The sequence below is a fragment of the Canis lupus genome, chromosome 4 (assembly GCF_003254725.2).
Source record: "Canis lupus dingo isolate Sandy chromosome 4, ASM325472v2, whole genome shotgun sequence".
Classification (NCBI taxonomy): Eukaryota; Metazoa; Chordata; class Mammalia; order Carnivora; family Canidae; genus Canis; species Canis lupus.
In genome coordinates this window covers 84,756,929-84,780,260 of record NC_064246.1, presented here as the reverse complement: position 1 = coordinate 84,780,260, position 23,332 = coordinate 84,756,929, and the positions used below count along the sequence as shown (strand labels likewise).

The window sequence follows — 23,332 nt, the reverse complement described above, 5'->3', positions numbered from 1 at the left end:
ATTCAAAAATATAAGTGAATTTTAGTTGTATAAAGTTGTAATAATGCAAATGGGATTACAATGTAGAGAGAATTAAACATGAAAGACTTTGAGGGGAGGTAGTTTTAAGAGGTTGGAATTTTCTTGAAAATGATATTTATATTAACCATAAGAATTAAATTATGCGAGAGGAGGGGCAAGACGGCGGAAGAGCAGGGTCTCCAAATCACCTGTCTCCACCAAATTACCTAGAAAACCTTCCAATCATCTTGAAAATCTATGAATTCGGCCTGAGATTTAAAGAGAGACCAGCTGGAATGCTACAGTGAGAAGAGTTCGCGCTTCTATCAAGGTAGGAAGACGGGGAAAAAGAAATAAAGACACAAAGGCCTCCAAGGGGGAGGGGCCCGCGAGGAGCCGGGCTGAGGCCGGGGCGAGTGTCCCCAGGACAGGAGAGCCCCGTCCCGGAGGAGCAGGAGCTGCACCGACCTGCCCGGGGGAAAGGGGCTCGCGGGGAGGTGGAGCAGGACCCAGGAGGGCGGGGATGCCCTCGGGCTCCCCGGGACAGTAACAGCAACTGCGCCCGGGAGATGCGCCGAGCTCCCTAAGGGCTGCAGCGCGCACGGGGGGACCCGGAGCAGCTGGAGGGGGGAGGGGGGGGGTGGGCGGCTCCGCGTAGGGGGCTGCGTGGCCCGGGAGCGCGAATCCACCAGCGCAGGCCCCGGAGCACAGGGTGCGGGACACAGCCCAGGATCCGGCCTCCCCCGGGACAGGCAGAGGCCGGGAGGGCCCAGGACAGCGAGGACGCTCCTGCCCCAGCTGAGCAGATCAGCGGCCCCGCCCCGGAGCCTCCAGGCCCTGCAGACGGAGTTCCTGCCGGAGCTGAATCCAGGGCTCCAGAGCTGCCCCGCCACTGGGGCTGTTGCTCCTGCGGCCTCACGGGGTAAACAACCCCCCTGAGCCCTGCACCAGGCAGGGGCACAGCAGCTCCCCCAACTGCTAACACCTGGAAATCAGCACAGCAGGCCCCTCCCCCAGAAGACCAGCTAGACTGACAACTTCCAGGAGAAGCCAAGGGACTTAAAGTACACAGAATCAGAAGATACTCCCCCGTGGTTCTTTTTTGTTGTTGTTGTTGTTGTTTTGTTTTGTTTTGTTTTGCTTTTTGATTTGTTTCCTTCCCCCACCCCCTTTTTTTTCTCCTTTCTTTTTCTTTCTCTTTTTCTTCTTTTTTTTTCTTTCGTTTTTTTCTTCCCTTTTTTTTCTCTTTCTCTTTTCTTTCCTTCTTTCTCTCCTCTCTTTTTCTCTTTTTCCCAATACAACTTGCTTTTGGCCACTCTGCACTGAGCAAAATGACTAGAAGGAAAACCTCACCTCAAAAGAAAGAATCAGAAACAGTCCTCTCTCCCACAGAGTTACAAAATCTGGATTACAATTCACTGTCAGAAAGCCAATTCAGAAGCACTATTATACAGCTACTGGTGGCTCTAGAAAAAAGCATAAAGGACTCAAGAGACTTCATGACTGCAGAATTTAGAGCTAATCAGGCAGAAATTAAAAATCAATTGAATGAGATGCAATCCAAACTAGAAGTCCTAACGACGAGGGTGAACGAGGTGGAAGAACGAGTGAGTGACATAGAAGACAAGTTGATAGCAAAGAGGGAAACTGAGGAAAAAAGAGACAAACAATTAAAAGACCATGAAGATAGATTAAGGGAAATAAACGACAGCCTGAGGAAGAAAAACCTACGTTTAATTGGGGTTCCCGAGGGCGCCGAAAGGGACAGAGGGCCAGAATATGTATTTGAACAAATTCTAGCTGAAAACTTTCCTAATCTGGGAAGGGAAACAGGCATTCAGATCCAGGAAATAGAGAGATCCCCCCCTAAAATCAATAAAAACCGTTCAACACCTCGACATTTAATTGTGAAGCTTGCAAATTCCAAAGATAAAGAGAAGATCCTTAAAGCAGCAAGAGACAAGAAATCCCTGACTTTTATGGGGAGGAGTATTAGGGTAACAGCAGACCTCTCCACAGAGACCTGGCAGGCCAGAAAGGGCTGGCAGGATATATTCAGGGTCCTAAATGAGAAGAACATGCAACCAAGAATACTTTATCCAGCAAGGCTCTCATTCAAAATGGAAGGAGAGATAAAGAGCTTCCAAGACAGGCAGCAACTAAAAGAATATGTGACCTCCAAACCAGCTCTGCAAGAAATTTTAAGGGGGACTCTGAAAATTCCCCTTTAAGAAGAAGTTCAGTGGAACAGTCCACAAAAACAAGGACTGAATAGATATCATGATGACACTAAACTCATATCTCTCAATAGTAACTCTGAATGTGAACGGGCTTAATGACCCCATCAAAAGGCGCAGGGTTTCAGACTGGATAAAAAAGCAGGACCCATCTATTTGCTGTCTACAAGAGACTCATTTTAGACAGAAGGACACCTACAGCCTGAAAATAAAAGGTTGGAGAACCATTTACCATTCGAATGGTCCTCAAAAGAAAGCAGGGGTAGCCATCCTTATATCAGATAAACTAAAATTTACCCCAAAGACTGTAGTGAGAGATGAAGAGGGACACTATATCATACTTAAAGGATCCATTCAACAAGAGGACTTAACAATCCTCAATATATATGCCCCGAATGTGGGAGCTGCCAAATATATAAATCAATTATTAACCAAAGTGAAGAAATACTTAGATAATAATACACTTATACTTGGTGACTTCAATCTAGCTCTTTCTATACTCCATAGGTCTTCTAAGCACAACATCTCCAAAGAAACGAGAGCTTTAAATGATACACTGGACCAGATGGAGTTCACAGATATCTACAGAACTTTACATCCAAACTCAACTGAATACACATTCTTCTCAAGTGCACATGGAACTTTCTCCAGAATAGACCACATATTGGGTCACAAATCGGGTCTGAACCGATACCAAAAGGTTGGGATTGTCCCCTGCATATTCTCAGACCATAATGCCTTGAAATTAGAACTAAATCACAACAAGAAGTTTGGAAGGACCTCAAACACGTGGAGGTTAAGGACCATCCTGCTAAAAGATAAAAGGGTCAACCAGGAAATTAAGGAAGAATTAAAAAGATTCATGGAAACTAATGAGAATGAAGATACAACCGTTCAAAATCTTTGGGATGCAGCAAAAGCAGTCCTAAGGGGGAAATACATCGCAATACAAGCATCCATTCAAAAACTGGAAAGAACTCAAATACAAAAGCTAACCTTACACATAAAGGAGCTAGAGAAAAAACAGCAAATAGATCCTACACCCAAGAGAAGAAGGGAGTTAATAAAGATTCGAGCAGAACTCAACGAAATCGAGACCAGAAGAACTGTGGAACAGATCAACAGAACCAGGAGTTGGTTCTTTGAAAGAATTAATAAGATAGATAAACCATTAGCCAGCCTTATTAAAAAGAAGAGAGAGAAGACTCAAATTAATAAAATCATGAATGAGAAAGGAGAGATCACTACCAACACCAAGGAAATACAAATGATTTTAAAAACATATTATGAACAGCTATACGCCAATAAATTAGGCAATCTAGAAGAAATGGACGCATTCCTGGAAAGCCACAAACTACCAAACTGGAACAGGAAGAAATAGAAAACCTGAACAGGCCAATAACCAGGGAGGAAATTGAAGCAGCCATCAAAAACCTCCCAAGACACAAGAGTCCAGGGCCAGATGGCTTCCCAGGGGAATTTTATCAAACGTTTAAAGAAGAAACCATACCTATTCTCCTAAAGCTGTTTGGAAAGATAGAAAGAGATGGAGTACTTTCAAATTCGTTCTATGAGGCCAGCATCACCTTAATTCCAAAACCAGACAAAGACCCCACCAAAAAGGAGAATTACAGACCAATATCCCTGATGAACATGGATGCAAAAATTCTCAACAAGATACTGGCCAATAGGATCCAACAGTACATTAAAAAAATTATTCACCATGACCAAGTAGGATTTATCCCTGGGACACAAGGCTGGTTCAACACCCGTAAAACAATCAATGTGATTCATCATATCAGCAAGAGAAAAACCAAGAACCATATGATCCTCTCATTAGATGCAGAGAAAGCATTTGACAAGATACAGCATCCATTCCTGATCAAAACTCTTCAGAGTGTAGGGATAGAGGGAACATTCCTCGACATCTTAAAAGCCATCTATGAAAAGCCCACAGCAAATATCATTCTCAATGGGGAAGCACTAGGAGCCTTTCCCCTAAAATCAGGAACAAGACAGGGATGTCCACTCTCACCACTGCTATTCAACATAGTACTGGAAGTCCTAGCCTCAGCAATCAGACAACAAAAAGACATTAAAGGCATTCAAATTGGCAAAGAAGAAGTCAAACTCTCCCTCTTCGCCGATGACATGATACTCTACCTAGAAAACCCAAAAGTCTCCACCCCAAGATTGCTAGAACTCATACAGCAATTCGGTAGCGTGGCAGGATACAAAATCAATGCCCAGAAGTCAGTGGCATTTCTATACACTAACAATGAGACTGAAGAAAGAGAAATTAAGGAGTCAATCCCATTTACAATTGCACCCAAAAGCATAAGATACCTAGGAATAAACCTAACCAAAGATGTAAAGGATCTATACCCTCAAAACTATAGAACACTTCTGAAAGAAATGGAGGAAGACACAAAGAGATGGAAAAATATTCCATGCTCATGGATTGGCAGAATTAATATTGTGAAAATGTCAATGTTACCCAGGGCAATGTACACGTTTAATGCAATCCCTATCAAAATACCATGGACTTTCTTCAGAGAGTTAGAACAAATTGTTTTAAGATTTGTGTGGAATCAGAAAAGACCCCGAATAGCCAGGGGAATTTTAAAAAAGAAAACCATATCTGGGGGCATCACAATGCTAGATTTCAGGTTGTACTACAAAGCTGTGGTCATCAAGACAGTGTGGTACTGGCACAAAAACAGACCCATAGATCAGTGGAACAGAATAGAGAACCCAGAAGTGGACCCTGAACTTTATGGGCAACTAATATTCGATAAAGGAGGAAAGACTATCCATTGGAAGAAAGACAGTCTCTTCAATAAATGGTGCTGGGAAAATTGGACATCCACATGCAGAAGAATGAAACTAGACCACTCTCTTTCACCATACACAAAGATAAACTCAAAATGGATGAAAGATCTAAATGTGAGACAAGATTCCATCAAAATCCTAGAGAAGAACACAGGCAACACCCTTTTTGAACTCGGCCATAGTAACTTCTTGCAAGATACATCCACGAAGGCAAAAGAAACAAAAGCAAAAATGAACTATTGGGACTTCATCAAGATAAGAAGCTTTTGCACAGCAAAGGATACAGTCAACAAAACTCAAAGACAACCTACAGAATGGGAGAAGATATTTGCAAATGACATATCAGATAAAGGGCTAGTTTCCAAGATCTACAAAAACTGCTTTAAATGTAAGAAGTGTTCTTGTATGGTATAGCTAGCAGTGCTTTGTCATTCTTATGTCCTATGTGATCAATTACAATAATGATTTTTCAAAAGTATATTTGGCCATACAGATAATTTTAATGTTTATACATACACATTTTTTTCCTGAGAAATTAACACTGAGGAACCAGGTCTCCTCAACATGATGTAGGTTGTAATCCATTATGTGTTTTGCATTGTCTGTTGTTTCTTTGCTTTGTGTTTTTTGCCAGTGTACTATCGATTTCATTAAGATAAAATTTATAGTATGTTCCAATGCCAATAAACCAATACTCTGGATAGTCACTCCTTTTTGAAGTTTTCTTTGCTTTTAAATACCTATTCCTTAACATATATTTAAGATTTGATCTAGAGACAAAAATTACTGTCAATTTACTGAAAATGTATTTGGCTTACATATTAAGTTTTAGATAGATTTCTATGATAGTAAGAACTGATTTTTTTTTTTTTTTTGATATTTGAAAGTCACCTTTCCCTTATGCTGACCTGGTTTTATCTATTTTCCATTACATCATATAATTTAAGTGAGTTCTATGCTAGATTGTTACCTGGTAATTCTGCATTAAAGAGAATGAGATATATTTCCCAACTTCACTTATAAGTTAGAATAGAGATAAAAATTGCTTTACATAGCTTATTCATTTGATGTTTCTATACTTCTAAAGTATTTAAAAATATTTTATTTAAATTCAATTTGCTGACATATATAGTACAATAGCCAGTGCTCATCTCATCATGAGATAAGCCCTCCTTAGTAAAGTATTTTACTGGATCTCAATGATACATCCTATCTTCAGAAAAAAAAAATCTTTTATTTTCAAATTTTACAGTTAACTATTACTCTAATCAGTAGAACTTTAAAGACTGTCCTACACAGTAATGAGACTAACAGGTAGTTTCTTGTGCATGTTTTAACTGTCATGATTTTAGCACTTACGGTCATCTCATTGAGGAAAAAATACAGGGCATTTACTGCTCAACAAGAGGTTCTTGTTATAGTTGCCCACAGCTACCAATACAGGGTTTAAAAAATAATTAAGATTGTTTACCACAAATACTAAGCTTGGCCAACAATTTTTTTTTAACTCTTTCCATTCTAAAATTCTATCACACATGCACTTGATCTTCCCAGGTCAGATAGTAACCTAACTTTGGAATGCTAGGGAAATTACTTCAGAGATCCCAGGGCAACGGTACATTATATACATACATACACACATACTTTAGATAAAACTAAGTTTCATCAAATATTTAGAGTGAAACATAAAATGCAATCAACATTTAGATCCTTGGAAAGATGTTAATATTTTGCTAAAATTTTCAGTCTTTATCCAGATGTCTGGCAGCACATAAGGAAAACAAGACACTCTGTGAATAAACATAATCTCAATTACTCCAAAATGCCGTTTTTTGCACCGATTTCCAATTTTCTTTTTAAGGAAGAACATAATCACACACTGGGTGATTGCAGAGATTAACAATCCTGGCTTCTAAGGACAGACTGTTATAGTGCAATCACTAATCATTTCAGTACTCATGTCACTTTTTTAAAAATGATTTTATTTATTTGAAAAAAAAATAAAAAAAAATAAAATAAATAAAAAAAATAAAAATGATTTTATTTATTTGAGAGATACTGAGCATGGAGGAAGAGGGACAGAGAGAGAAGGGAAGAGAGAATCTTAAGCAGACTCCATGCTGAGCAGGGACCTGACACGGGCTCCATCCCAGGGCCCCAACATAATGACGAGCCACCAGGAGCCCCATCAATGCCTATGTCACTTAAACAAACACTGAATCAGGGCACAGTGAACATTTCAACAGTTTTGTGCTTGTCCTTATCATTACATTGATATAACCCGAAATAAAGACAAGATGGCTGAGGGCTTATTGACTTCTGATAAGGAAATATTCTTTTAAAATTTAACTTCAATTTATTTCCAGGAAAACATTACTATCACCTACTTTTATTTTTCTATTGATGTAAACCATATACCTATCTGCTTGGAAGTATTAATATCCCCCTTTAACAAGATTGTTCTAATGTCAGGGAAAATTGTGGCCTCTAGAGTGACATCTAACTTCATTCTTCAGTTTCCAACAGAGACAATTATTACTACATATCAAGGAACAGAAATGTCTTCACAAAAATATTAGAAAGGAATGCTCTGAAGGCATCTATTAGACTAATTTTTCTTAATTTTCTGGTGTAATATACTTTTCTACCTCTGATTTCTTACTATCATTTTTATTTTTTGGAAGAAATAGTAGTTTTTTGTTTGTTTTGTTTTGTTTTGTTTTGTTTTAGTTTCATGTTTTTATTTAAATTCCAGTAAGTTAACATACAGTGTAATGTTAGCATATTAGTTTCAGGTGTAGAATTTAGTGATTCATCGCTTATATACAACACCCAGGGCTCAGAGGTCTACTTCTTTTCTTTTAAGAATTTATTTATTCATGAGAGACAAACGGAGAGAGAGGCAGAGACACAGGCAGAGGGAGAAGCAGGCTCCTTGCAGGGAGGACCATGTGGGACTCAATCCCAGGACCCCGGGATCATGACCTGAACCAAAAGCAGATGCTCAACTGCTGAGCCACCCAGGTGCCCCTCAGAGGTCTGTTTCTTAATAAATATTCCCACTACTCTGCCAAAAAGAGAATTTTATTAAATATATAATACAAACATGGAAAAGGGAAGATACTCCCTTGGGTGGTACAGTGGGATATAATTTTGAACCTTTTGCTGATAGTGTACATGGGAGCCACTTGGAAGGTCTGGGCCCATAGTGCCTCTATTTCTCCTGCTGCCATAACCTATAGCTTAGAAACTTCTGCTTAGCCCTGAAGGAATTCGTGTTTATCACTGAAGGAATTCTGCTTACAGTCAAGATTTGTACAAAGAGCCCTTCATCCAAAGCTAACTGCCTCCAAGAGATGGGTCCCTACAGGAACAACAATGCGGTGTTTAAAGTTTCCTGGAATGACAGGACAAGATTTTTATACCCAGATCAACTGACCAAAGACACAAAGTTTCATGACCTTCCTCAGATCCTTGGGGGCGAGTGAATATCTGTGGACATTAGGCACCTCTTGACTCCGATCTCCTCCTGCTTCTCCCTCTTCCTAACATAAGAGAAGCTCAAAGTTGATGCTGAGTTATGATGGTTCTTTAGGACAACAGTTGGTCATCTCCTTGGTGGGCTGGCTTTTGGAATAAAGGTGGCTCCCTTACCCCAACACGTTGGGTGTTGGCTTCTCACATGATGGGAAGAACAAGCTTGCACTTACTTTATATCCTTTTGTTTAGTAGACTTCATTTGTATTTTAAAAATGGCTTATTTGGGGCTATCTGGGTGGTTCAGTGTGTCAAGCATCTGCCTTTGGTTCAGGTCAGGATCCCAGGATCCTGGGTTTGAGCCCTGAGTCTGGGTCCCTGCTTCTCCCTTTCCCTCTGCTGCTCCCCTGACTCATGCTCTCATTCTTTCTCTCACTGTCAAATAAATAAATAAAATCTTAGAAAAAAAAAAAAAAAAGAATTGCTGTTTTCCCTGAGACAATGTTTCAGAGTTTCTGGTCAAAGAGAAACTGAGTCCCAATTATTATTATATAGCTGTCTTTAAAATTCTGAGTTCAATTAGGGCCAGCTGTATATCTTTTTTAATTTCCTTTTCTTACACCTACATACCTTGTGTGTACAAAAGATGTTACCTCTGGAAGTTTATTATTTGTCATCATATACACTGATTTGGGTGAATATGATGCTCAGGTTACAGAATGAGTTTTATTTAGGTGTGTTTGTCAGAATGCAATTTCACAGCAACTAAAATTTACCCTAGGTTTCTGTACATCTGGGTTCTATTTTCTGATCTTTCCTCCCCAGTTGCTATTTACTCGGCAGCTTTACTTAACACCCTAATGTGCTTCATGATCCCCTGACCCACCACTGATATTTATAAGGAAAAAAAAAAAAAGAAAAATGTTGGTTACCTGTCATTTACCTTTTAGTATAGAGTTCACTTTATACTCTGATACATTTAGAAACAGTTATAATTCTCGAGTACATATATATTATAATCATGTAATTATAAATGATTTATTATATAAAACTGAGAATTTTTCTGCCTATACAATTGGTGTCATTAAAGAATAAAATTCCAGCCTGCTATAACCAATAGAAGTGTCACCAGGGTGATTTAGGAAGGATTCATAGACAATTATTTTGTGTGATGTAAAAGATGCTCTCATTAGTAAACTCTACAGTAGTTTATAAGGTTTCTGTAGCACCAACAGATTAACACTTTGAGCAGAATGAGTTTACCAGTACATTCTGGTGCCTGCCACAGGCCAACTAGAAGAAAACATAAGGGATGCTGCTAATTTCTATTATTGCTAATCCTCAGAGCATCAAACTAGGAACATCATTAATTGAAACCATCGAGATACAGGCAATAATGACTATCGTAAGTGTGGGATTTAATAATTGAAAACATGACTCAGGGGTTTTCAGGTTATATTTACCAGTGGCCAAGCAGACTAAGCCACAGAGCTAGCTCCAGTATAAAACACAGATGACCTGTGAAGAATAGACAACGAGCCAAGACAATACCACAAGAGCTGGCCTACCAACAAAACAGCCGAACTTCCATTTTGTATGGCTAACACTTCACATCAGTTTTGTAAATGTGAAAAATTAGACGTTATCAAAAGCAAAAGCCTCCCCCAGACTTGAAAGTTCCCCACACAAACAAAAACCAGTTTAATCACACATGTGAAGCTTAATTTGGCTTAGTTTGCAAGATGACTTGGCCTGGATCATTTCTTGTGTATGCCTCTGGAAATCACACGCAAAACTTAAAATGGTTCCCAAAACTGATACAAAGTAACCACTGACCAATTTTTCATCACTTAAGAAATTTCTAGTATTATAACCAATCACCATGAAGATCATTCACTGCTTTCTTAGTCTCTAAACTGCTTTATAACAATCTGCTCAAAGACTCATTAGGTGCTTTGCTCTGGTGAAGTCTTTTTTGGTGGATGCACAGCAAACTTTTACTAATTACTGCTTTGATGATTCATTGGTTTTATGCCTGTTATTTTATGATTTGTGACAAAGCAAACATAGGAACTGTGTCGAGATAGTGTTCAGGCATCAGCTGTCCTGGTGCTCAGCATTCACGATGGAGCTGGACATGAGGGCTGTACTTGTGTCAGTAATAGGAGACACTGAACATGTGTTCTGTTTCCCCTTAAAGCCTCCTGACTGTGATTCCCACAATCTTACCTTCTTCCCGGGGTTGAAGAGGCTTCCAAGCAAAAATCAGCAGATGCCTTCAGCAAGGTTATGGTGCCATCACCCACAGAGCTGAGCAGGAGGGAGGCTAGTGTCTGCCATGGGTTCAATGAAGAGCTGATGCGAGAAGGGCCTGGAGACCAGAAGTTCCATGAGTTAGAATTTAGGTCAGACTCACGCAGAGCTGGGACTGAGTACCTGAGCTTTGGGTTAGCACCAAGTGCCTAGCACCTGGATCTAACGCAGCCGGAGCCTGCCTCTCCTTCTCCTCTCCATCAACCACTTAGCTGCATTCACCTTTGACTTTTTGCAAACACCGATTTGTGGATGTTCAGAAACTGGTAAAACCAGAGTAGAATCAGGAGGGATAGAATGAGAGGACCCTGGGAAGGCAGTGTAAATGGGGAAAGTTTTAGGAAAATCATAGGGATCAAAATACTTTAGGTAAGCTGAAAGAAGACATAATAAACCATCTGGGGCTAGAATAAGAAGGAGAAAAATTAGATATTTCTCTCTAGGAAGGGTATTAGTTCATTGGCTGCAACTAGGGTTTTTTTTGGGGGGAGGGGGCTTTATAGTGTGTTCTAGAATAAAACACATAAACACAAAAGCATAAAATCCTGCATGTGTCTGAAAATAGTCTCAATCAGATGGTTACAAAGTAGTATATTTTCAGCCAAACTTCTAATGCCCAGACTGAGCATTCCAGGAACTCAATGCCTTTTGAAGAAATCCCACGCCTATTTTGTTGTGTCATGTGTCCATTCCACACAGACAAGAGTTCTCCATAATAGCCCTTGTCAAATTGTTGGCTTTTAAGCAATGTACTGAAACATGTCTGTCTTTTTAGTCTTCTGTTTTTGCAATAGTTGATTACAGAGCTCTTCAAAACGGACAATTTGTTTGAAAGGCTTTCAAATATCCTCTTGAAATGTAATTCAGACTCACATATCATTGGCCAAAAGGATTTATAAAAGCAACATTTGTGATTGCATTTTGAAAGAAGAACACACACAAATAGGAAGGAGACGAATGATAGCATCTTCAAAGATATTTAGGGAAAAAAAATGCTTCCCAGAATTTAATAGAGAACTTGTTGTAGTAGCTGTGTACATATGGCCCAAAAGAAAGAAAACTTAGAAAAATAAATGTTAAAGTAATTAAATATTACTTTGGAGCACGGAAATTGTGTTGTACGAAGTCACCCCTCTTTTGGTTCCCAAAGCCTCAGGCTGTCTGTGTACATGTTGGAGACTTTCTGGTCTCTTATGCTGCCTAAGTGATAACTGCCTAGTTATCAACCCTGGTGGCAAATTAGAATCACCTGACTCACTTTAAGATAGACTCACCCCTTAGATTCCACTTCCAGTTACTAAGATTCAATTGGCCTCAGCTGAGACCTGAGGGTCATGGGGGATTTTTAGATACAGTTAATAAGTGTGCATCTAGGTAAGGCTATAAATATAATAAACACACACATGCATATATAATAATAACATTCATTAACATATTAAACATATCTCTTAACATTTTCTATATACATATTTAAACTTTATGTATATATATACACAATTTTTATTTTTTACACACACAATTTATATGCATACAAATGTACCTCATAGTGTGTATATGTGCACTGTATACATATAAATATACAGACACATACAGGCTTGTTCAGATAGATGATGTAGCTATATATTATTTACATATATAGATATATTTAAAATCATGTTTCCTATGAATTTCACAAGGCAAGTTAAAATGAGGGCCATGAACGTGGAGTTGAAGGGGAAAGGTGTTGAAATCTGAAACATCATAGGAACCTAGATCACATGGGACCTTAAGGACATTCCAAAATCATTTGGTTTTTGTTTTGTTTTCACTCTAAGAGTGATGGGAAGTTATTGGAATATTTTGATGACACTCGTATTTTAGGAGACAACAATGGGAAACCCAGTGATATATTCTCCTTCCCTCACCTTGAAAATATTTGCCTCATGGCATAGAAATGCTAATATTATGTGTCCCTACAAACCTGATAACAGGGCAGAGATTAGCACTGTGTTTTCTATATCAGGAGGAGAAGAAAGATTGAATCATAAGGAACTGATCAATGGAGAAGGCATTGACTCAAATCTGCGTAACAACCGCAACCTTGTTTCTTGTGCTTTGCCAGATAACCTCCTATAATTGCCTCCCACCAATATCTTTTGTCTTTATCTGGAAATGATATTTCAGCTGGTGACTTGGGCCATTTCTGGCAGTTACTCAGTTTTTGTGGGTATCTGCCATGTAGACAGGAGTTATATTCGTCATTAAAATTCTGTTTGTTTTTCTTTTGCTGATCTTTTACTACAAGGAGGTCTCAGCCAAGAACCTAGAAGGGTAGAAGGAAAATTATTTCTCCTCCTTTACATCTTTTAATATTATGATGTTATGGAGATGATTAGATTGGAAGCCACATTAAGAGAATGAAATACGAGGAAGAGAGAGAGGTCATGATAAGTTTTATATACGTAATCTCTCAATTTCAGACCATCTCACCTGGATTTTCATACAGATGCGTATGGCAAACATAAAAAATAATGTGTCTCCCAGAGTGAAGCTGAGAACTGCCAAACCTTCTCCTCCAAGGACCCCACATTTGAATACTTGTCTACCAGAGTTCAAAATGTACAAAAAATAATGCTTGATTCTTTTCTGTTAACTGTGGATGACCTATAGATACACAGTTGCTAATCATAACGTTCACTTTGTAAAATCTACCAAATGATAGAAATGTATGCTTTCAGCCATTCAGCTTATATTTTGGGGATTATACCATTTTACTTACACTTTTGAAGATGCTATTTTTTTCAAGGATTACCTCCATGACTCTTAGGGATTTGGTTTAGAATGAAAACCATAGGGCCAATTACTGTAGCTAATATTTATACCAACCCCACACCCAAGGTAGTGACAAAGTAATGAAAAAGAATTGAGGATGCTGAATATTGAAAATACATTTGGGGATCCCTGGGTGGCGCAGCGGTTTGGCGCCTGCCTTTGGCCCGGGGCGTGATCCTGGAGACCCAGGATCGAATCCCATGTCGGGCTCCCGGTGCATGGAGCCTGCTTCTCCCTCTGCCTATGTCTCTGCTTCTCTCTCTCTCTGTGTGACTATCATAAATAAATAAAAATTAAAAAAAAATGTTTGAAAATACATTTGTACTTCTCCCTAATGAAATCTATTTATTCACAGCAAAGCAAAAAGAGGTTTTGAGAAAATTATCTCCCTTTGTATAAAAGACTAAATTGCTTGCAGATTTGTCCTCCAATTTTTTTTAGTACTTTGCTGTCTCATAATTGAAAATAAAGGATTCACATTTTTATTAATTAGCAATTAATAATTTGGCTAGGTCAGTAAGTTTTAAAATCTTTTTTAGTTATTGCTTTCAACTACTTAAATGGTTACTTTTTACTTTTTTACTTCAACTAGGAAAATGGTTAATTTTCAAGTAAGACAATTTCTACACAATCATAGTTTATAGAATAGTAAAATTTTTCTTCTTTAATTTCCTCTGTTGTATTACTCCATATATGCTACCTTCCCTTTCTTGAGTAACAGAAAGGAACCAGTTAAGGAGAGCTAACTTTTTACCTTTATATATGAGGATTTCATTTCTCCTCCTAAGTGCTCTTTCTGCTTTGAGTTAAAGGTTCAGAGGAAACCCTAGCTAATTGACAGTCATTCTGTATGGAAACAGACTCAGTAGTGAAATTTATCCAACAACATATTTTTAAAGATTTTATTTCAATGGAACTATGTAGATGTTTACCAGTCTAGTTTCCTTTCTTCAAGAGCATAGGGAAATCACATTTGCAAGCCCTCTTTGTGTTACAATGGGCCTATGTCACTATTATAACCAAAGCAACGTGGAAGAAGAATAGACCATCTTTCTAATCCTGACATTGAGGATCATTTTGCATACTCTGTGTCTATCCAAATACTGAAAGCAAAGGGATCCATGATGGAGAAACTGCCAAATGGAAGAAGGTTGGATGCCTGGATCACTCCTTGGAGGAGAACTATCCCAGAAAGTAGGCTTATGTCTACTACCTTCCAAGGTAAACAAGGAAAACAAGTGCACTGTGGTATGGGTATATTGGGGTCATTTTTCAATAGCTAGTGAGAATTCCTCTAACTAATAAGGCACCTGCTATGTGCCAGCCCCTTTTCCAGTAGCTTTACATTTATACAGCAAATAGTGATCTAATATCTAAGTCTGAAATCTACACAGACCTCGCTAAAAACATAAAAGCAGTGAAAATAATTTGCAGATTCATGACATGAATTTTTCTCTATATATAATTATTAATAGTAGTGATCATAGTTAGTAAAGCATTATAACTATTTCTTACTTTACAGTATAATGTAAGAGATGATTATTTATAATCACATGAATAATTAATTAACTAATACTGAGTTTTGGTCTGTCAAGTGAAGACTTCAAACATACATTTGGGTCACAGAAATCTCTGTAGTTAAGGAAATGTTACATGAGTTGTATACTTGAAATTTTAATAAATGTACAAATTTCCGTCTCATATATTTGTTATAAATTTGATGTAACTATATTTTATCTTAAGGCATGAAGTTATTTGTTGATATTGTAGTATATTGTCAAACACTATCATAGAATTAGTCAAATATATGAACCATTAATACTGCTTTACTGACAAATGTAGCTGTAGTAAATTGGTAAATACGTATAATTTAATTATATTGTTAGTAATTAATATTAAAAATAATATGATCATTCTTCATAATGCAAATTATCCATATCCTCTCTCCTGAGACACACATACAGTATATAGCCTTTGTTGTAGATGGAAATTTTAATAAGATAAAATTGTACTACTGAGAGAATTTCAAACTGAATTGTAGAGTAGGTATTGGAAATATTATTTTAAGTATAATTTGATATTCTGCCCTGAAACTGAGAGCCCAGCACGATTAGAATCTTTCTACTGATTTTTTAATAAAGATTGACATGAAAAGCAGGCTATTTTGGCTTAACCAAGACATAATGTAATCATTGAAGACTTTGTTCTTCCCTGTTCTTAAAGAACGCATTTTTTTGTTCTAACAGCAAAGGTGTGCATAAATGTTTCTATTATGCTCATAACAGCTTAACAAATTAATTACTTTTAGTATATAGTAATGTTTTTAAAGATTTTAGGTTAGCCTGGGAAATACTGAGTCAATTCACCATATTGGAACATCCAGGAATTAAACTGCTGGCATATGTTTTCAGTGGTGGAATGTCACAGTATTCCCTTTTATTGAAAAAGGAATTATATTCCTCTTCTTCAAGCTGGGACCCTCCTATTCTCAGCCAACTTATTAGTCCTCATTTTTTCTTCTTGTTCTCTGTCTATAATGGACTGTGCTTTCAATCTGCAACTTTATTTAAACAATTTTGTATTCAAAACATGTAATATTTCTCTCCCCGCCCAGAGACAAAAACAACAAACCACTTCACACTTCAGTCTCTGGCAGACTGATTGCATTCTGATGCCAAGAATCTGATTTCAGAATTTAGCTGTGATCCACATGGCATGACAATAACATAATGCAAATGGTTTCCATAGGTAGCTCTTGATCAAAGGGTTTCAATAGAAGGCATTTCAAAAATGTTATTAGTAATGATAAATGCGTGGGTTAGCTAAAAAATTAAAAACTCAATGCTGAAGATTTCCTCAAGGTTTCTTATCAAACCAGTAAGAGAAGTAAGGACTGATATAAACATATCAATAACCATAACATTAATTTATCAGAGAAATATTGAAGATGGAGAAGATATTAGAGTAGCCAGTGCAGGGGGAAGTTGGGAACATGTGGAGGGAGGAGATGCAGGGAGGCAGGGAGATGGTAATGGAAAATGGGCTTAATTTAAGGTAAAATAGATTATTTTTAAAGATGGCTTTCAGGGGGTACCTGAGTGGCTCAGTTGGTTAAGCATCGGACTCTTGATTTTTCACCCGAGGTCATGATTTCAGGGTTGTGAGATCAAGTCCCATGTTGGGCTCCATGCTGGGCATGGAGCCTGCATAAGATTTCTCTCTCACTTTTCCTCTGTCCCTCCTGTCTCTCTAAATAGATAGATAGATAGATAGATAGATAGATAGATAGATAGATAGATAGATAGATAGATAGATAGATAGATAGATGATAGATGAGTTTTCAGAAATTCTTCCCACATGTTTTATGATGCAATATCTTTATTCTTTGCACTAAGAATCTTTGTTTAACATCTATGTTATAATTCATGGATGCTTGGGATTATATTGTCTCATTTTGGTTTGTTGTTGCTGTTCATTTTTGTTGTTTTTAATTGTGTTAGAGACATTTGTGGGTTAAGACATTTGTGGGTTAAGACATTTTGGCTCCAGATGGTCCAGACATATTCAAGATAGTCAACTAACTTATTTAAATCAAGGGGAGTAGATGTTGCAGTAGCCATTGTGACAAATAATTTGTCACTGAAAAATAACCTGGAAGTATTTTTGGAAGTAAGGGATATTATCCTGAATTGCACCTGCAGCCCAATAATTTAATAATGCTACAGTGGGATTGACCAGTTCCTCCACTCCCAACTCACCCTAATCCACTACCAAAATAGAACTTGAAGAACAAAGAGAAATCACTAGATACTCATTGCAAAATCCTTGTGCAATTAGGGTTCTGACAAAGGTAAAGCCAGAGGAATTTACAACTATAGAAGAGGGTCTTTTTAATGAAACAACAACAGCAAAAACCATTCAGGGATCATTTAAATTTAACATTAAGAATAAAGATGTTTATTGAGCACCAGCCACTGCCTCAAGTGCTTGGATTTGGTAGAGAATAAAACAAACCAAGTTTTGCTGTCATGAATGTTTCCTTCCAATTAGAGGATTATACTCAATAAGCAAATACATAAATTAATATCTTGTAAGTTGGATGATGTCTGTATAAAGAGGCAAGATACTAGGTAAACAGTGACAGTGGAGTTAGTGGTGAAATTCACAGAACTGGAAGAAACAAGGGAGGGAGTCATGCAGGCATACAGAGAATGACCATTGTAGACAGAAGTAACAGGGAGAGGCCCGCATGTGATGAGAATATCAAGGAGGAAAGGGTCACTGGATTTTAGAGAATAATGGGAAGCTAATGCAAGGTGAGGTAAAGGGAGGCCGACCAAACACGCTAGACTCTGGGTTTTCATATTTAGTGACCCTCAGGATTTTAAGAAGACAGAAGGGATTGGTATTAAGCATTAGAAGGAGTGTTCCAACCACAAGAGAATGGAAGATGGTGGTTGGAACCCGGAGATGAGTAGAAGCTGTTGGAAGGGCCAGGGGAGAGATGATGGTGGTCTCAACTATTTAATGAGGTGGTTTGTGTTTTGCTTTTAGGGCCTACAGCACTTGATGATGGATTGTCCTAGAACATGAGAGTGATAGTGATCATTCAACCATAACACCAGGCTTTTCAGATGAATAATGGGAATGAAAGCATTGCCACTTCCTGAGAGAGAAAGACTAAAGGAGAAGCAAATTCCATGAGATTCAAGTGAGGTGTGTGCCTGTTTGTGTGTGTGTGTGTGTGTGTGTGTGTGTGTGCATGTTTACAGAGCAGTCAGTTTACATTTAAGATTCCTATTATACACCATTTTTGAGAGTTTGGGGGGGATGTTACAAAAGAATCCAGTTTTGGATAGAGAATCTGCTATTTATCAGCACACAGAATGTATACACATCTTTCATAAGTCTATATGAGATCACCAAAAATGTGAAGGATTAAGCCAAATTCAGAATCCTAAACTCTGAGACCCCGTAAAGTTCACATACAAGAAAATGAGAAGATAATCATTGAGAAGGATTTAGAAGGAATGATAAGTGTAACAGAGGAGACCAAGAGTGAGTTGTGTTCTGGAAGCATGGAAAGGTCCAGAAAGATGAAACAAACCGTTAGTACCTTTTCTTTTTTTCAGGATGGTACAAAAATAAATAAATGCCATGGATTTGGCCTAAGACGTTTGAGTAAATACTTTTTAGGAGTAGCACAAAAATCGCATTAGCAGGTGAATATGATTTCTCATGTAAGTGTAGATTCCAAGTTCTCCAAAAGCAAACTCACACCCCAGATGGTAGGCTGCGTGAGCCCTTAGGGAGCTCAGGGAGGAACAGCAGTCATCACTGGGAAGGAGACCTGGGATCCAAGCAGCTTCCACAGCTTCCTTCTCTTCCTCTCCTTACGTGAAGCACCAGAATCCTCTCCCTACCTTAGAACCTGCAGGAACCTAAAAGTATGAAAAATCCACTAGTTTGTCAAAGATATATTGGGAGAAGTATAGAGTCTGAGAATTGAAGGGAAATGAGGAGTATTGTAGAGTCAGAGTCAAGGAATCATCTAGGTGTTACACAATGTATGAATATGATGCTTATGTTGATCTAGTGAAGAGAAAAGTGATGCTCCAGAATTAAGTGTTTGGATCCTATTTAAATCATGGCCAAACATGGCTTCTACCATCATAGATTCTATAGGGAAAGATTAGAGGCGGGATTTCCAAGCCTAAACATCTAGAGAGGGAAATTCTCCTCTTCCTGTCTTACCCCGGTGCTCACTCCACTAAGTAGTATTGTATCTCCCCTACAAGAGAAAATAATGGGTTCTGTTTTCAAAGTTACTACAGATGATTGTCATAAACTCTGGGCCTCAGTGAAGATAGACAGCATTTTCAACTTGCTCAGTCAATTCTTCCAGAAATTTCCAGATATAAACTTTGCCCTGATGACTAGTCCAGGAGTCCTCCTCACTTTCATCCTTTCTGCACCACAATTAAACTGTTAATTTTAATAGAATTATCTCAGAAAATGGGAAATGACTGTATTTTGCTAATAACAGCACATTTAATCAATTTCATCTTTCTAAACACTAATACCCCATGAAATCAATGATTGCCTGAAACTTAGCAGAGTTGGCAAAAACAAAGCAAAACTGCACAATGAAAGAAGAAAATGATGTCTGCCACTAGACATACGGAGAATAAAGTGATGTTAGCCAAAGGGAAGAGGGGTATGGGACGGGCAAAATGGGTGAAGAAGAGCAGGAAATACAAACTTTCAGTAATGGAATGAGTAAATCATGAGAATAAAAGGCACAGAATAGGGAATATAGTCAATGGTATTGCAATGGTGTTCTGTGGTGATGAATGATAGCTACCCTTGGGGTGCACGCAGCATAACATATAGTGAAGTTCAATCACTATCTTGTATACCTAAAACTAGCGTAACACTATGTGTCAACTATACTCAAATAAAATAATTTTAATTTTAAAAAGTAAAAAACAAACTAAACTAAACTAAAATAAAATGTCTGCAGTTGAATGAAAATCACAGTTGGAAACTGGAATTTAATAGTGGGAATAAGCTGTTTTTGCTATAGATCTGAAAAATAAACATATTGGGCAGGGAAATAAGCAACTTTTATGGAAGGAAAGTTCTACCTGTAGTCTGTTTATAAAGCTACACAAAGAAAAAATGTATTTTAACCATTGTTAACTTGTACCTGAAAAGAAAATCTTTTAAGCATATCTAAATTTTGCTAGGGTTGTATTTTCATTTGGAGAAAAAATAAAAATAAAAATAATGACTGATTTATTAGCATGAACCCTTTGAGGAGTATTTGATATGGTTTCTTTTCAACTTTATCATTTAATCAACTGTGCTTTATGTTTAAGTTGGATATAATATTTAAGCATAATTAATAATCCTTTTATACTCATATTGGCCTCAAAGCCATCAGTTCATACTTCTTCCAAATCAGTTTGCTAATTCAAAGCGCGCACACACACACACACACACACACACACTATACATCAAGGAAACATTGTAACCTGATTTGACCTCATCTCAAAAAATTATTTTGCATTGATAAGTTACACCAAGAAGAATGAAATGTGACTAATTTGTCTTCAATTATTTCTGAAAAGCAACTTCACTTAAAAGCTGAAGGTGGAAAGTGTCCTTCTTACTGAGATTTTATTAAGATTGCTTGTTTACTTGTGCCAGTCAAATCTGACCTCTATAATACAGTATTTGTTTAGATCTAGTGGAGATAAATTGAGTGCACTGATTCTAAATTGAAGATCTATTAAGTAATAAGTAGGATGTAGTTTTATAATCATCTTCAGGTTATAAACAACATTTACCACAAGATCAAAACATGTTGACTTAAAAAAAGTGAATGCAAATTAAATGGGAGAGATTTTAGAAATGTAGTGAACAGAATTATAAGATAGGATGCTATCAGGGATTTTTAAATATTTCTAGTTTCTTTTGATTAACTGGTGATTATGCTCTGGAATACATATCTGATCGCCATTTTAAGACATTTCATGAAAGACAAAAATTTTGGCTTAATAGATAACAATTTTAAAGACACAGGTATTTCAAATTCTTTAAATAATAACTGGAGAAATCACCATTTTTTTTTGCTTGCTGCTTTTGGTTTTTAATTTGCTATTATAAGTGAGTGAAAATAAATGTTCCTCCTCTGATGTCAAGTATGAGGCCACAGGAGGTGTATGTGGTGGGGGGAGGAGTATGTTAATAGCACTGCTCTAATTCCTCTGTAATCCTACTTAATTATTTTATGCAAATAAATCCCAGAAAGGATCAACTTATTAAGAAGAATTAGAATAAATGAATGTCATCGGTATAGGGTAGTATGTCAGCAAGTTGAAAAAGTACACTACATTAAAAATTGAGTCATAGGAAACTTTTGTAAGTTTTTTTGAATTATAAATTTTTGGGGAAAGTAATGCTGAGAGACTAAAGCAATTATGTGATGATATTTAGATGTTTGTCCAAGAGATTACTTTTTAAAATATAAACAGAAAGGTTTCACATCAAATACTCTAGAAGTGTCTATTAATAACTATTCTTCGCATGTAATTTATTAGAGAATATAAAAGAAATTTCACTTTTTATAGTGGTTGCTGTGAAATATTTACTAAATATATCTGTTGTAATTATATAGTTTTAACTATATTTGGAAACCTAAACTAAATCCATGTCAACTTTAGGATATAATCCAAATAATTTAGTAAGTCAAGGCCTCTGCATATCTGTCAAAATGTATCTTTGACAATTTGCAAGTAGTAACATCATATTGATTAAGGCATAGTTTTTAAAATATACGTACAGAATAGAATGTTTCTCTATCTTTATACATATGTTTCACCCCGGCAGAAAAGACTTTTTCTCTGTTCCCATTTGTCCAATGGCCCAGACTGCCTAATGGGCCATCCTTCAATACCAGTAGCGAATATGTCTATGCCATTCCAGAAAGAATGCTAGTTACTTGTGTTTTAATATTAATTTTCTCTTTTCATACACTAAGCATGCTACTTATATTTATTGAATGAGCATATCAATCAATAAATGATTGGTAGAGGACTATGAAACATTGCCTAAGAGTATTTCTCATGGTCATGCTCTACATAGGAGATCGTACTGTTTCCGTTTGAAGTTGGAGATGATCAGACACATTCTCTCCCATTCTGAGGCATCGCTACACGTGGCCTCCCATTTCTGATCATGTAAACTTTTCTGGCAGAGTCTGTGAAGATCTCAACCACAGGCTTATATTGTTGGGCCAATCTAATTATTAGGAAGAACTTCCCTTTGATGAAAACGTTTCACTTTTCCCTCTTTTTCCTTCTGGAACAAAATTTAAGATAAATTTTTATATCCTGTTGCACTGATTCCTTTGATAGCTAGGAATCTCCTGTGTATAAATCCAGGCCCTTCTTAAACGTACCTTAAACACTTCTGTGATAGGTTTTCATACACGTTGTCCTGCCACTCAACAACAGACTTTAAGAACTCATCAATTTGGTCAAAATATTTTTAATTCTAACCACAATATAACTATCTGATGGTGCCTTACCTGTCTTACTTTGTTTAGGCTCTCACAAAGCTCTAGAGAAATGCTCCATAAATTTGTCTATCTATCTATCATCTATCTATCTATCTATCTATCTATCTATTTATCTACCTATCTACCTATCATGTATCTATTTATCTTTCTATTTGTTCTGTATCAATGTTTCTTGAAAGAAGTAATTAATGAAGGAATGAATGAATGAGTTCAAAACCAGAGAGAAAATATACAGTAATTTTAGAAGAAAAGCATATATTGACTTTTTCTAAGACAAAGTGCATTAATACAAACTATCTATCCGTAAACAGATTAATCTGCGGTAAGCCAAAGCTTGCTCTTTAAATGCACATTCATTCTTTTACTAAACATTTATTTAACCACCACCATGATGCCAAGAAGTAAGCTAAATGCTGGAGGTAAAGCAGTGCAAGAAGCTCATGTAATGTGGAAAAATAGTTATTGATCATGGAATCATACGTGTGGTAAGTAGCTAGTATTTTTTATTATATTTCTGTCATTACTGCAGCATAATAGCATCTGTAGTATGATCAATGCAATATAATCAGGTCTTCTT

General features: G+C 37.2%; 1 protein-coding gene across 6 annotated transcripts in view; it reads right to left on the bottom strand.

Annotated features, from left to right (window-relative positions):
* CDH18 (cadherin 18) overlaps nt 1–23,332 on the bottom strand; it is a 953,252-nt gene that overhangs the window by 556,520 nt on the left and 373,400 nt on the right. For all 6 annotated transcript variants that reach the window (XM_049109418.1, XM_049109419.1, XM_049109420.1 and 3 more), the window contains exon 3: nt 10,776–10,917. The gene's annotated coding sequence lies outside the window, so the exon portion shown is untranslated. The remainder of the gene's footprint in view (nt 1–10,775; nt 10,918–23,332) is intronic.